The 14,149-nt window shown below is 48.6% G+C and overlaps 2 protein-coding genes across 6 annotated transcripts in view; one reads left to right on the forward strand and one right to left on the reverse strand.

Moving 5' to 3' along the window:
* skia (SKI proto-oncogene a) overlaps positions 1-14,149 on the reverse strand; it is a 62,413-nt gene that overhangs the window by 25,757 nt on the left and 22,507 nt on the right. The window lies entirely within an intron of this gene.
* Positions 6,004-14,149, forward strand: part of LOC110015396 (uncharacterized) — a 51,321-nt gene continuing 43,175 nt past the window's right edge. Inside the window, exon 1 of one of the 4 annotated variants that reach the window (XR_013657287.1) lies at positions 6,004-7,260. The gene's annotated coding sequence lies outside the window, so the exon portion shown is untranslated. The remainder of the gene's footprint in view (positions 7,261-14,149) is intronic. The other 3 variants (XR_013657285.1, XR_002290589.3, XR_013657286.1) reach the window with 3 other exon arrangements.

Genomic DNA, 14,149 nt, shown 5'->3' on the forward strand with positions numbered 1-14,149 from the left:
CACAGTGTACATCTGCATGATCAGACTCTCAATGATCTCTCTGGACTCGGTTGAACTCACAGCCGGGATTCCGCTTCTTACAGACGTCCATCACTAACTGACCAACACCTTTTCTGCAAATGAGGGCGTTTCTGCATTGCTGGTCAAATCAAAGAAAGGTGGCACTTTTCAGAGAGCAGAGCTCCAGACCAACAATCTGGACCATTAATGTTCCAAAATATCCAGAACGGAATATTTTCACATGGGTGGAATGCTCTGTGGTCTCCCTTTTGACCCCCCCCCCCATATGGACGAGTCATCCAAAGGGCAGGGTGATCAGGGTGAAGTTAGGGTTGTTTTACGCTCCAGCAGGAGAGGATGCCGGTGTCTGTTGGAGGAGTTCACCCAGAGGTGAACAAACAGGCCCCGCCATAAACACGTCTGAAGTTTATAGCCACTATTTGGGTTTGTTGTTCCACCGCATTCTGGGGGGTGGGGGGGGGGAGGAAAAAGCCACAACAAGAAAAGCAGCAACACCATAAAAAGGCCAGTTAGATGTGTGTGTGAGACATGCGGCTCACACAGAATCTGGTTCTGAGAGCCCGTGAGAAAGGTGGTGGTTGGGGGGACAAGACAAATGATGGCAGTGAAACGCTCCTGCTCTGCTGAGTTTTGCAGTTCTGTTGGACTTGGCGAGGTCATGTCGGCTAAGGTGCCCCCCACCCTGCAGTACAACCCCCGTAATGGGAAATGACAGTTGAGCTTGCTGCTCAGCTGTCATTTGTTCTTAGTGAAGTGGTGGAGGATAAAGTCGGCGCTGCATGAAAGTGAACCCAGCTTTAAAGATGGAACCAAAATTCACAAGTAAACTGAAATTGTGGTTATTGGTCACTTGAAATGACTCTACAGGTGACTTTAAATACCTAATGGCTGCCATTGGGGAGTCCAACTCCACTGTGAGGAGCCGTAAATCACAAAAAAACACACACTTTATGAGTTTCTTTGTTGACAGGAGCCTCTATCCTCCTGTCAGGAGCCCACCTGAAGGATGCTTGAAGGTGGGATGGAGCGGTCGACTTAAACGAAGCTGAACTTCAAACAGCCACAAGTTGGATCTTGATTGTGATTGCTGATGATTTCTCAAAGATCCCTGAGGTCCTACTTTGATATCTCACGTCTTTGAGCTGAGTCATCTTAGAGAAAGCTTCACCCAGCTATGAGCTTATGAGCAGGTGATGAAAGCTAAACCAAACTTGAAGTTTGAGTGCAGGGGAACATTCATAATTCTTGAACCAACTTTATAGTTGTCACAGCAAACCAGAAGAGCTGCTGTGTTTGCATGTGGATGTGTGTGAGCGAGGCGCTCTTCCAGCTTTTTCCTCTTCAGGGGCTGGAACGTCAGATGGGCTGCTGCCTCATCAATCACGGTTTGTTTGGTAGGATGTGTTAACTGCCATGTCTTTGCTAGGAGCTACACACTGCCTCACCGGCACATCTGGGCCAGCAGCCATGCCCTCGCAGCCAGCAGACAGCTCTGAAGTCACGGTCCATTAAATCAGGAATGCCCCTGGACTGTCTCAGGTCTGCAAACAGCACGCACACGCGTCTGACTGACTGACAGGATGCCTCCTCGTCTGATCAGACACACGGCGAGAAGGTAGGTGCTTTTGAGGAATAGTTAGTCTGGTTTTCTAAATGAGCAGGGAGGTTTTCTGTCAGGCTAACAGTTGAGATTTGAACTGCTGCAATTTCAAAAATGATGAGCATTTGCATATTTTGCCAGACCTGCTCTGCAGCAATGCTCAGGGGTTTGAACAGGCCTGAACTGTTTCAGAAGAAATGATGGATCTGCAGGAATGCAGCCTGACACTCCACTTTGAAGGTCTGCTTCCCTGATTCACCACAAATCAAGCTCAGCTTCAAAGAACAAGAATGATTTCATCCTCTGAGCTTGCACAGAATTCAGTCCAGCTAAAGAGAAGGTGCTGTCATAGACAGACAACAACAAAACCTCCAGCTTTGATGGTGCAAACCCAGACGTCATGGCAGCCAGGAAACCACCACTTCAATGGAGGAAGGCAGACTAAACTGTTGATAGAGACCGGTGCAACAGATCCTCTATGACCTTTGTCACCTGACACACACCCCCACGTGCTGGGGCGGGGGGCAGCTCAGGGCTGGAATCACGGTGACCTACCAGAACTGTGATGAACACTGCTGTTGTTTTTGGTCAGAGTGACATCTGCTCGCCTGCAGATTTGGCCGTGTTCTCCGTGTGTGAGCGTGTGTGTGCGCGTCTGTGTGTGCACGTCTGTGCGGGAAAGTGCACATGTGAATGTGTGTGTGTGTGTGGGGGGGTGTTAGTTGCACATACACATCAATATTATGAGTGGAAGGGCACAGAGACTACAGATGACTCAACCCGCCTATTTGCAGACCAGCAGCACTCAGGAACTGTAAATAAGAGTGAGTGTGCACGTGAGAGTGCATGTGCACGTGAGCGTGAAAGCTCCAGTGTGCACTTCCATGGCTGTGCGTCTTACGCCGAGGTTAAAGTTGTTTCAGGACGATTAACTGACCCTGGCTGGTTCTGTTTGGCTGAAGCTGGTTCTGCTCAGACTGGGTTCCACTGCTGAAGTTTACCAAGATCTGTGCTCGTAAATGTGTTCCTGTTGTTTTTTTTAAAACCCTTGTGCTATCTTAGATGACCCCCCCCCCCCCCCCCTTCCATTGACGTGTTCTCCCTACCATGACAAAGGTGGATAAAGGTGGAAAGATTTCATGTAATCCATGGACACCAGTGAAGATCACAAATCATTGAAGAAAAAAGGTTCAGAGCTCTGTCTAGTGGGTCTAGATGACCCCACTCCCAATGTTAAAGTGCCTAGGAAAGCACAAGGGTTACAAGCAGCAGGCGTTGGTTTGTAACTTGTACTTCAAAAAAGTTTGTAAATGTGTAGTCTAAGTGGTTACCGTGTTAGCTAACGAGCAGCTAGAGAGGCGTGTTGGATGGCGTGATGAGCTGCCAGGCACAGCGGGTTGTCGGCTCATTTTTGTTGCTCTTTAGAGACACACTGCTCAATAATCCCAGGAGTCAGGCGGGAGTTTTAATTACAGAAAAACATTGTATGATCGTAGACAGTTGTGACCATTCGGCTGCATTAAGACGATACTCTGATAAATTACGGCTCTTCCAGGCAAAGATGGAATTTCATAAATTTACCATCTACACTTCAAATTTGAGTTTGCTTCAAGGCGCAACATGACAGGAACCCAGAACATGAAACCAAGCAAAAGAAGAAATTGTTGTTAATTTTCACATCCAGGTCCTTCTAGTGAGGCAGCATTGTTTCAACTGGAATGATTCAGTGATGTAAACGGGCCTCTACACACTTTGAAAAACGTCCCCAGTGTCAGACTCAAACTGGACTCCACCAAGACAGACAGACCAGAAGCTGATTCTTACTGAAAAAAAAACAGGGCAAGCAAGTATGAACACACAAGCACACACACACAGATGCACAAGCATGCGTGTGCGGGCACAGTCTGAGTGTGGGAGTGCTTCTATTATTGCAGGTGAGCTGCATACCAAAGGCTAAGCTGCAGAAAGATGTAATGATAACAGACATGCAGGTACTTGTATGACACAAACACACGCACGCACACACACACACGCACACACACAAACATACACACACCAATCAGGGAAATGGCAGAGTTGCAGCAGCAGCCTTGCTCTCTGTTGACCTTTCGCTCATTTTAATCTGCTAAAATAAAACGCATCAAACCATCGGTGACTCACGCAAACACACCTCATCTCGTCTGCACACACAATCACTCACATGTCAGCGTGCGCTAATGCACCTCATCTTTCAGTGGACGGGAGGAAGCAGCAATGAAATGTGGATCAGACGCCACGGCAGACTCTCAGAGAAAAGGCAAAACCAAAACTCACCACGCTGATCAAACTGGGTTCAGCTTCACACGTCAGGGAACTGTCTAAACATGCCCCCCCCCAGCAGCATCAATGCAGCTCTTCGGATGACTGTCAGAGCAGTGGAGGAACTGGATCACTGTTCAGCTGTGGAAGTCTACAACCTGAGCTCATGAACTGATGGGGGACCCCCTTGCCCCATACCATCATACTACCACCACGTTTAACTGTTGCTTTGATGTCCTACTTTTTGATGTGGCGTGGAGTTTTTGTTTGACACTAGAAGTAACAGGACACACGCCTTCAGGACATTTGTTCCCAGAAAATCAGCTTTCCTTGTTTCCTTTAACCGTGTGGTAAAAAGGAACAACATCAAATGTTGAGAATGGAAGGTTTCTGCACAGGTGAGCTGTTGGTGACATCCATGAAACTGGAGGATCCTTTTTCTTCGCCTAAATCAGAGTTGAGCGGTGTTGGCGGGTGCACGGCGGCAGTGTGTTGACGTGTACGCCTGTTCTGAGGTCAGCTCCTGGAAAAACCGGGTGGAAAAAGTTCCGACAGGGACGGCGCTTTCTGTCTGTTGGCCTCACTGCCCGAGAACCCACACCATCTTGAATTCTTGGAGTCAAATTTCCAGTCCCCCACCCCCCCACTGAGGCCAATGTATACACACACAGATTTTATTTTGCCTTGCACAACTCTGAGTCTGGCATGGCTCGTGTTTTTCTCCATAGAAACCGACATAACAGTCCAGCAGAGCCAAGTTCAAGCCCAGCAAATAAAATCCATCATTTAGTTGGCGTGTGCAAAAGCCCCCCTCCCCCCATTTATCTGCACAAAGCCCTCACACCTATTTGAGTTCTGCTCCATCTGCAAAGGCTGTGTCTTATAAACCCATTTTGGTGCTGCAGCCTTTCCCAGCTCAGGCACCAACTAAAACCTACCAATTTGTTCCCTTCCGATGACATAATCCCCCCAAATTCAGGCTGTTTGTCTTAGTTATGTAAGCCCTCGGCCCCTCCAATCCCTCCAACGCTCCTGCCAGAAGGAACAAATGACGAATCTCGGACATTTCCTAGCCAGAGATGGAGAAAGCTGACGAGTAAGTCATGATGTGGCGTTCCTCTCAGAGAAAACAGCAAACGAACAGTCGGGGTTTGAAGCAGATTTAAGCAGTGTGTGGAAACAGGACGATATAAAGGGCTTTTGCCTGCTCAGCAAAACAGTTTTTGACCAAATAACTGAGGTCTGGGCTGGCTCTGAATCAAACTTACCCACATTATCGATTCATGAACCAAAAGGATCCTTTGTTTTCATTTTTAATGCCATTTTTGGAACTTTCCAAACAGCATTTCTGATGAAATAGGTCTTTTGCACTACAAAAAGATGGTTTTCACATCAGATTTTATCAGGACATCAAGAATCAAATCTTGACCTTGTGGATGTTTATTGGTGATAACACCAGCAACAGCATTGGACCCCCCATCACAAGTTCTTCCTCTGGGGGTGCAGCTTCAGGGCTTCTACGCTCATAAAATGCTGTCTTTTAAAAAATACATTTCTTAAAACTGGCTTAGAAATGCTCCTTGACACATTGTAGGTGTTGGTGACCTCACTTCCTGTTTGGTGGAGATGTTCCAGCGTATGTTGATGATGCTATGTTGCTTAGAAACGTTGCAAAAACAATCAGCTACAGTTTGTTTGACTGAACGTTTCCTTTTTGTGGGACATGGTGGTCAGCTAACACTGACCCCCGCCTGTCACTGCAGACCATCATCCCTGCTGCCCTCAGCCCGCCCCACGGCCCTCTGGGACATCTGCGCCGGAAGTAGGAGGGGCTTTGGGGGAGAGAGGACATGGGGGGTGTGGGAAACATGTACGTGACACGAGGACAGGACTTGTTCAGGGACGTCACCGACATCAGCTGTCTCTGGACACTGTCAGCTGTCTGCTCCCCCATCCCCAACCCTCATCTCGGTCCAGACACTGGACTTTTTAGTTTTCTCCGGTTCTTCATGCATCACTTCCTCTGCAGCATGACACCGTTACATAACCGAATTAGCAAACGCTGCACCCCTCCCCCCTCCGGTCGCGCTCATCTGTTATGTCTGAAGCTGAGGAGACGAGATTCCCAGACAGACTTATCACAGTCTGTTTTGAGTGCGCGGTGGATCACACGATCACTTTCATGTGTTCCCTCTGAAGCCGCAGGAACAACTGAAGACGTGAAATGGGAAGATTCCACTCTGCAGACTCCACTGCTGAGAAAGTCCAGACAAAGGCGCTGGCCTGTAATCGCCGTGTTTGGGACGTGGCACGGCTTTCCTGCAGGGCCCCTGTGCATGTTTGCTGACAGTTTCCCCTCGGTGAGATCACTGTTTTGGGGGCACCCGGCTTTATCATCTCCTGACAGCTTGGGGTTTTAACTCTGAGGAGGGCTTCTGAAACTCTGCAGAACCGCTCGGCTTTCCTAAAATCAAGCTGGAAATGTTCAGGAAACAGCAAGAATCGACGGCACCTCCTGGTCTGGCTTTTCTTTTCATTCCATAGACTGAATGTTGCTTTTTTGTAACAAGCCCTGTTTACACATGCAACGCCCCCATTCAGAATATGTTCAGGTTTAAACACACTTTAATGCATCTTATGGTGCCATGTTGATTAAAAACAGATACAAGGATTATGAAGGCTATCAATTCAGAAAATGAGAGCATTAATTCTGAGGGAAGCCACAGACAAACAGCGGGCCATGCAGGCCATCAGCGTGTCCTGAATCACGGTTTCACCGTCAGCAGTTTAAGCCACAACGCTAACAACACATGAAAGATCCACACAACCTCAAGATGTAGCCTTTCGAGAGAATGGAGACCATTAACCGTACAGGAGAGCTGGAATAAGTGACTCCTCCTCTCTGGCGTTCCAAACAGGAAGTGGCTCCAAGAAGCCAAAATCCCCCAGACTAGATAAACAGCTGTTATTCAGTCGTTCTGTTGGTCAGAATCACCATTCTTCCTCTAATGTCTTTTTGTTTATCCTCTCATTTTTCATGATATTTTTTCTGGATTGTAAGTTATTCCAGTTTTAAACTGACCAATCAGACGCCTTAATGAGAACATGTGGTGCCTGCTGGCCCCCACCTCAAATGTTCAAAATGTTTGATTCTCCCGAGCCCGCTTTCAAGTGGTAGGGGTGTGGCCTTCCAACAAGCTCACTCCTGATTGGTGGGAGTGAGCGCTGACTCAGACGGACTTGGACCAATCACTGCTTACTGACGGCGTCTGGCTCCAACATGCAGCGTCGCCTCGTGGGAAAATGAAGGCTACATTGACTTCATCTGATTGGAGGGGGAGGTAAGGCATTTTCTAAAGGGGGACGTCAACCTCACTGTTTTTTTAATCCAGTTGTTTATACAGTCAAACTTTACATAAACTGTGGTTTCCGTGGCAACACTTGACAGTTGCTAAAGTCATTACCTTAAGCAAGAACAATTTGATCAATTTCACCGGCTGATTAAACCTGGCGGTGTTTGAGTTGTGGGGGTTTGGAGATTCTTGGGCCCCCTATTGGGGGGGGTCTTAGAGCTAGAGGGGGGGGGGGAGGCGCAGCCGGCCAGCTGTTAGCGTTTCACAGCAGATTAGCAGCAGGTCCGACTGCAAACAATGAGCTCATTCTCTGGGCCGTGCACATCTGTTTGGAACAAGCATCCTCGTTCAAGCCCCACACACTGAGCTCATCCACCCCCCACCTGGAAAAACAGGGGTGGGAGAAGCACTCGGACCGCAGAGTCATGTTCTTCCAATCTGCCTCCATGTGAGCAGGAAAGCTCGTTTGAAAGACAGGAGAGACTCCTCTCAGACAGATGCATGTTGGGATTCGTAGGCTTGAGAAACGATGACTAGCTCAATGTGTCTCCTCTGAAAATATACAGCAAAGTAAAGCGGGGGGGACATACTTCTCTATCACTGCAAGCTCCCACAGCTAAACTCATGATGCTCATCTGCATCCAGATACGCCTCAAAAACCTGATCATCTCCAGAGGGTTTTGGTTTGGATTTCTGCTTTCATTTGGAGATTCTGTTGTTTTAAAACTAAATGTTACCAGAAAGACTCACCAAGAGTACAACAGGTTTATGACGAATCCATTTCTGAGGCTTAGCCTCTGAGCAGGAATCCCAAAGGGGTGGAGAAAGTGGCAGAGCAGTGGGTGTGTCTGTGGGGGGGCTGGCAGGCGGGTCAAACAGACATGAGGAGCAGGTGGCTCATGGGTGGGTGCTGCTGGCTCTCTGGCGGCCGACCGGCGAGCGCTGCCCTTTCACGATCCACATGCCATCTGCCTCGCGCTCTCGGGACGGGAGGAATCAGGCCAATGCTGCAGATCGGCTCTCGGCCGTCCCTGCCGCTCGGTTAGGGAGTCTTCCTCTGCTGGGACTGTCTCCCCCAGATTCACCAGTGTGTGTGGAGGGGGGGGGCACCTACATCCTCATCAAAAAGACAGAAATCCCACTTTTTACTAGCCTCCAATTTCTTTATCTTTCTCCCATCGGAATGAGAGACAGGGGGAGGAAAATTCGTTTGAGCTATTTGTGAAGAAGGTCACACTGGGAGGGCGTGGCAGGCAGCCATCTCTCCTCCTCATCTTCCTCGTCTCCTCCCTGCCCTTGTCTTTCCATCATTCTCCGCACTCCTCTTCCTCCCTCTGGAAACTCTGCAGACTACATTCAAGGCTCTTATTTTGAAAGTGTTCTGTGGTTCTAAATTATTGTGTGGGTTTGAGTCATTGAGCGGTTCTGAATCAGTCTGTGGTTCTGAATCGGTCTGTGGTTCTGAATCAGTCTGTGGTTCTGAATCGGTCTGTGGTTCTGAATCGGTCTGTGGTTCTGAATCAGTCTGTGGTTCTGAATCGGTCTGTGGTTCTGAATCAGTCTGTGGTTCTGAATCGGTCTGTGGTTCTGAATCAGTCTGCGGTTCTGAATCGGTCTGTGGTTCTGAATCGGTCTGTGGTTCTGAATCAGTCTGTGGTTCTGAATCGGTCTGTGGTTCTGAATCAGTCTGTGGTTCTGAATCGGTCTGTGGTTCTGAATCAGTCTGTGGTTCTGAATCAGTCTGCGGTTCTGAATCGGTCTGTGGTTCTGAATCGGTCTGTGGTTCTGAATCAGTCTGTGGTTCTGAATCGGTCTGTGGTTCTGAATCAGTCTGTGGTTCTGAATCGGTCTATGGTTCTGAATTATTCTGTGGTTCTGAATCGGTCTGTGGTTCTGAATCAGTCTGTGGTTCTGAATGGTTTTGTGGTTCTAACAGCTTTCTGGAAACCGTTCTTGAAGGCTTCTAGCCTTCATCTCCTGACATCCTCTCAGGTGCCCCCCAACCCCTTTAACCCCGCCCCCCCAGACGACACAGAAGAGCCTCCATCAGGTTGGGACTGCTGTAAAATGCCCCCCCTAAATGGAGGAGAGGTAGCACTGCGGGGGGGGCAGTGGAGCTTTGATGTTCATCTTCAAGAGGGACATAGGGACGAGCTGAAAGCATGGGGGGGTAAATGAAACAGAGTAAAGTTGGTTATTTTTCCCACTATGTCCTCTCATTGCCTTCCACCCCTGCCCCTAATTAGAGCTGGGGGGTCCATCTTCAACCCTTCTGCTCACTGAGTAAAGCAGAGCTGTGTGCCAAAGCAGAGAAAGAAATGAAAAGTTGATGCAAGCTGAAAATAACCTGTATCGTGTTAAGCTCCGCCTCCACACTCTGGCGCTTTTGGAAGCATCAATGACTTGAGTTTCCCATCATGTGACTCATTTTTGCCTTAAATATAGTCAGAGTTAGACCTGGTCCCCACACCATGAACCCATCACACGTGAACTTGTCAAAACTGCCTGTCATGCATCGTGTTGTGTTCGTTTCCACCAGGGTCTTGCATACAGATCAAAATAATCCAAAAAGCGTCTCCGGCGCCAGCCTCTTGCCTGGTCTTCACTTTTCTCTTCGAGGGCCTCACGCTCACCCTCCTTATTTGAGCAAAACAGAAACAGCTGCCGGTCTGGAAGACATTGCTGCGCTGTAGGAAGTTCTGGTGCTTTTGATGATTCTGCAGCGTTTGCAGCAACTGCACCTTGGTGTACTTTAAAGGCTGGAGCAGACACCGGTTCAGACAGAGCACCATGAACAGCTCCGCTCCAGCTCCGCCTGTGATTTCAAGATGGTGCTTATGGTGTAAATGAGAGCTTTCAAAAGGCTGGAAGTGTTTAACCTGCAGACACCAAAGAGCATGAAGTGACAGGTCCAAAGGGTTGGTGTGCAGCGGTTTCCCTCACAAAGCCCGATAGAAGACTAAGCAAAGGTTAGATACGTTGGGAAATTCAGTAAAGAAGAGCCAGAGACTTGTTTTGATGGCATCTGATGGTTTAGACCAGAGATGGGCAACTTCAGGCCTCCGAGGCCAATGTTATGAAATGTTTCTGGAAATTTTTACCCAATCCTGGATACCTGATCAGAGATGTCCACCCAGCCAGAGGATACGGAGACTAAAGAAGCAGGACTGAACTTCTCTTTATCTGATTGATCCGCTTCAATAATAAAGTTGGAGATGATCTCAGAAGGAAGACGGTGGCCCAGATAGAACAAAAGTCTTTAATTATTTCTATAGAGTTAGATGGCGCAGATCAGATCTGCAGAGATCTTTGGTCACATGCTTTTGTTTACAAGCTTTGTTCTTAACAGAAATGTCCATGTCTGAATACAGACCAAACACAGGGTTCAGGACTCGATCCGGACCAAGTTAAGCAGACTGGTCCAGACCAACAGACTTTTCCAGGCTGAATACACCCTTAAATGGTGACAGAACCTGTGAAACAAGCCCTGCAGTGGTTAAAGAGGAGCCTTCATTTAAACAGCTCTTCCTGATCTGCGTCCAAATACTGTTTCAAATCCATTTTTCTGTGGCCTCAGACTTCTCCCATGAAGGTTTGCCATGCTTACACAACAGTTTAGTGATTCTTTGTTTTGTTAGTTTTATGTGCTGAGGATGAGTATTTTTAAAAGCATCTTGGAGTAGCTGAATTTTGAATGAAGGAAACATTTTCTGTAATCTGCATTATTATGTCCAACATTTCCCTCTTTGCATCATTTTTATGACAGCATTCTTCTGGTTCTGGTTCTTTTCTCAGGACCTCAGATAAGAACATGGCCTATCTGCCCCCATCCTTGCCCAGCCCCTCCCATTTTAGCGCCTCCAAACCAAAAGCCCATCTAAGCATCGTCAACCTCCACACCCTGTCCCTTGACCTGCTGCCCCCTGTCACCAAGCTCCGCCAAGTCTTTCTTTTTTACTCTTTTGTGTGAGGAGTTGAAGATGCAGATGATCCAAAGAATAGAAAACTATGGGAAACCGAGGAGTTCATGGTCAATTTAAAGACTGCAGAGCCCTCATCATCAGCCTTCCTCTAACATGCCTGCTGGTTAGAATGAGAAGCTTCAGGTTAAAGATTGAAGTTTCGGTGTGTGGTTTTGTGATTAGACCACTAGATGTGGTTCCCACTGAACGTGATTGCCGTTAGCGTTCAGTTAGCTTGTTGCTGATTTTTCTGTTTGTTACTTATGAACGGCAGAGCAAATGAATTCATGTGATGTTGTTAATCTGACGTCTTCTTTAACAGGAAACGTATCAAAGCTGTTTGGTTTAGATTCTAATCTAAGTTTCAAACAGGCAACATGATCCACAGAACAGTGGGTGTGGTCATACAATGATTTAGTGAACATTTTACATTTAAAGTGGGTCTTGATTCAGTCAGCTGTACATGTTTGCTGCTCAGGGTGACCAGCTCCTACTGGACAGGTTCACCAGTGAAATAGAGGCCAAATGGTAATGGTAAAATGGCGTATACTTGTATAGCGCCTTTCTTCCTACAAGGACAAAGCGCTTTACAGTCACAGACCCATTCACCCAGTCACACACACATTCGCGCACTGATGGTGGCTCCGCTGCCAAACACAGGTTCCCGCCTACCACCAGAGGCAAGGTGGGGTTCAGTGTCTTGCCCAAGGACACTTCGACTCATGGGCGTGCAAGGCGGGAATCGAACCTGGAATCTTATGATCATGGGTCGACCGCCCTACCTCTGCACCACGGCCACCCACAGGCCACACACACATTCACCCCAAAGGGCCCATTTAATGTCACACATGACGGCACACACACAGGGGGAACATGCAAACTCCACATAGACAGAACCCAGCTGGGATTTGAACCAGCGCCATCCTGCTGTGACGCGAGCGTGCCAACCACTACACCACCAGCTCTACCCACAGCTTTATCGTACTTTGTGAGCGCTCTGATTATGTGGACGTTTGCTGTCTTTTGTCTCGGAGTAATTTTGATCCCTGATGACAAACGTTGCAGCAGCTAACATGAGGCAGAGATAGATTTCTATAGAGTAACACTGGAGGTTTAGACTGTCGACCTGTGAGCAGAAAGCACAGTCAGCCCCCTGCAGGGCCCCGTGCACGGTGCCCTGCACGGCTCTGCGGCTTCCCTCCGCTCTGTGGAGCAGTGTGACAAAAACTGAAAGTCATCCGCGGTCGCAGGTACAAAAGCTGTTAGACAAAGCAGCGTGCGCTTGGGGCTGCAGCAGGGAACGTGTGGTTACATCCAACTCTATCTTGCAGAGGTCTGTGGTGGGCGGCCATTTTGGTTCAACCTCTGTCGGTCTGCAGTGTTTCAGTACCTCAACCCCCACCCTGGGCTGCAGCTCCACCCAAATGTGGCAAACAAAGTTCAGTCTACAGGATCTGAAAGGAGAGCAGCTATGTGTGTGTGTGTGTGGGGGGGGGGGGGGGTGGATGCAGTAGAAGTAGAGAAGACACTCACCTGGTGATGAGGAGCCCCAGCAGAACACAGCAGAGTCATGGAAAAGAGAAGAAAGAGTTCAGTCAGACCTTCTGCACACAAAAGAGCCCTACATGACCTCATTAGAACCCCTCAGCCCCAGTTCTGGCCCAGGGGTCAGATCCAGAGCTGATTCTGATCTGAAGAATCAGCAGCAAAGAGTTGGTTTAAACTCTTCAGGCAGACTTTCTCCAAGTCTTTCTGTTGAAGGTGAGTGTGACCAGATATTCCCCACATTTCCTGTCTGGTTAGAGCCGGACTGCCGACAGCTTTGTTGCTCACAGTTTGGAAGGAATCGGACGCCAGTCCAGCAGGAACACCACTGATGAGAACCGGACGATCACAGACACACACATGTGGGGATGAAGCAGGAAACTCATGGATGCTCAACAACAAAGACACCAAAAACACGAGGTTTTACCGTTCAAGTACCTTCAGCATCTATTCTCTCTGTCGGGACAGTTGAAGCTTCTCTGTTTTAATGTGTGTGTGTGAGTGTGGGGGGGGGGTCTTCTGAAAAACATTTGGTGAGGCTGAGACTGGTGGGGCCTCTGCTCAAACCAGTGTTCTGTTTCCACAGAACCCAACTCTTCTTTACGGAACAATCTGCTCCAAACTATCAGGCAAAATCCCCCCCCCCCACACCCCCCTTTGACGAGCCAATAGGAAGCAGACCTTTCCTCATTGCCTTGTTTTTCCACACTGCCCCCCTCCCCTCCCCGGGGCTGGGTCATGCAGCTCCTGCTCATGGTGGCTTTCAGAACAAGCTTTTGAAGCCCTTCCTGGTGGAATTCGTGCTGCAGGAGACGGGACTTTGAGGTGCAGAATTCCCTCAGCGGGTTTCACTTTCACATGGTGATTAATCACTTAAGGAGATTGTGCCACCCACCCAGCGCCCCCCACCCTCCCCAGGCGCTGATGCTCATAACAGGATTGGTCTGGCTAATGTCTCTCTGCCTAACATGCTTCCAGCGGCGGCTGCGGGGCGGCACGTTTTCATCTGAAAAGACGGATGCACTAAAGACAAAAGGCAGATGATGGGTCTTGACTGTCTATCTCTTCCAGTAGGGGGGCACAGCCCCTCCCCCGTGCCTCCCCCCTCACTGCAGAGCCTCTTGTGTGTATTCAGAGACAGCCAGCAGGGTTCCCCCACTCTCTCTGCAACTAAAGGGATTAACTGTAATTGGGACAAAAGTGGTGTCCTCAACCCATTTCAACCCCCCTCCCCCGAATACAGTGAGAGGAGCTCCTTATATCAGCCGAGACACGGGGGGGGGTCTGTCCAAAGGATCAGGATGTTTGTGGACACACAAGCCGGGGATTTTCTGTGATCTCGTCAAAGTCCTGATTATGTCAGAAAGGTC

Source organism: Oryzias latipes, chromosome 7 (assembly GCF_053564925.1).
Source record: "Oryzias latipes strain Hd-rR chromosome 7, Olatipes_Hd-rR_3.1".
Lineage (NCBI taxonomy): Eukaryota > Metazoa > Chordata > Actinopteri > Beloniformes > Adrianichthyidae > Oryzias > Oryzias latipes.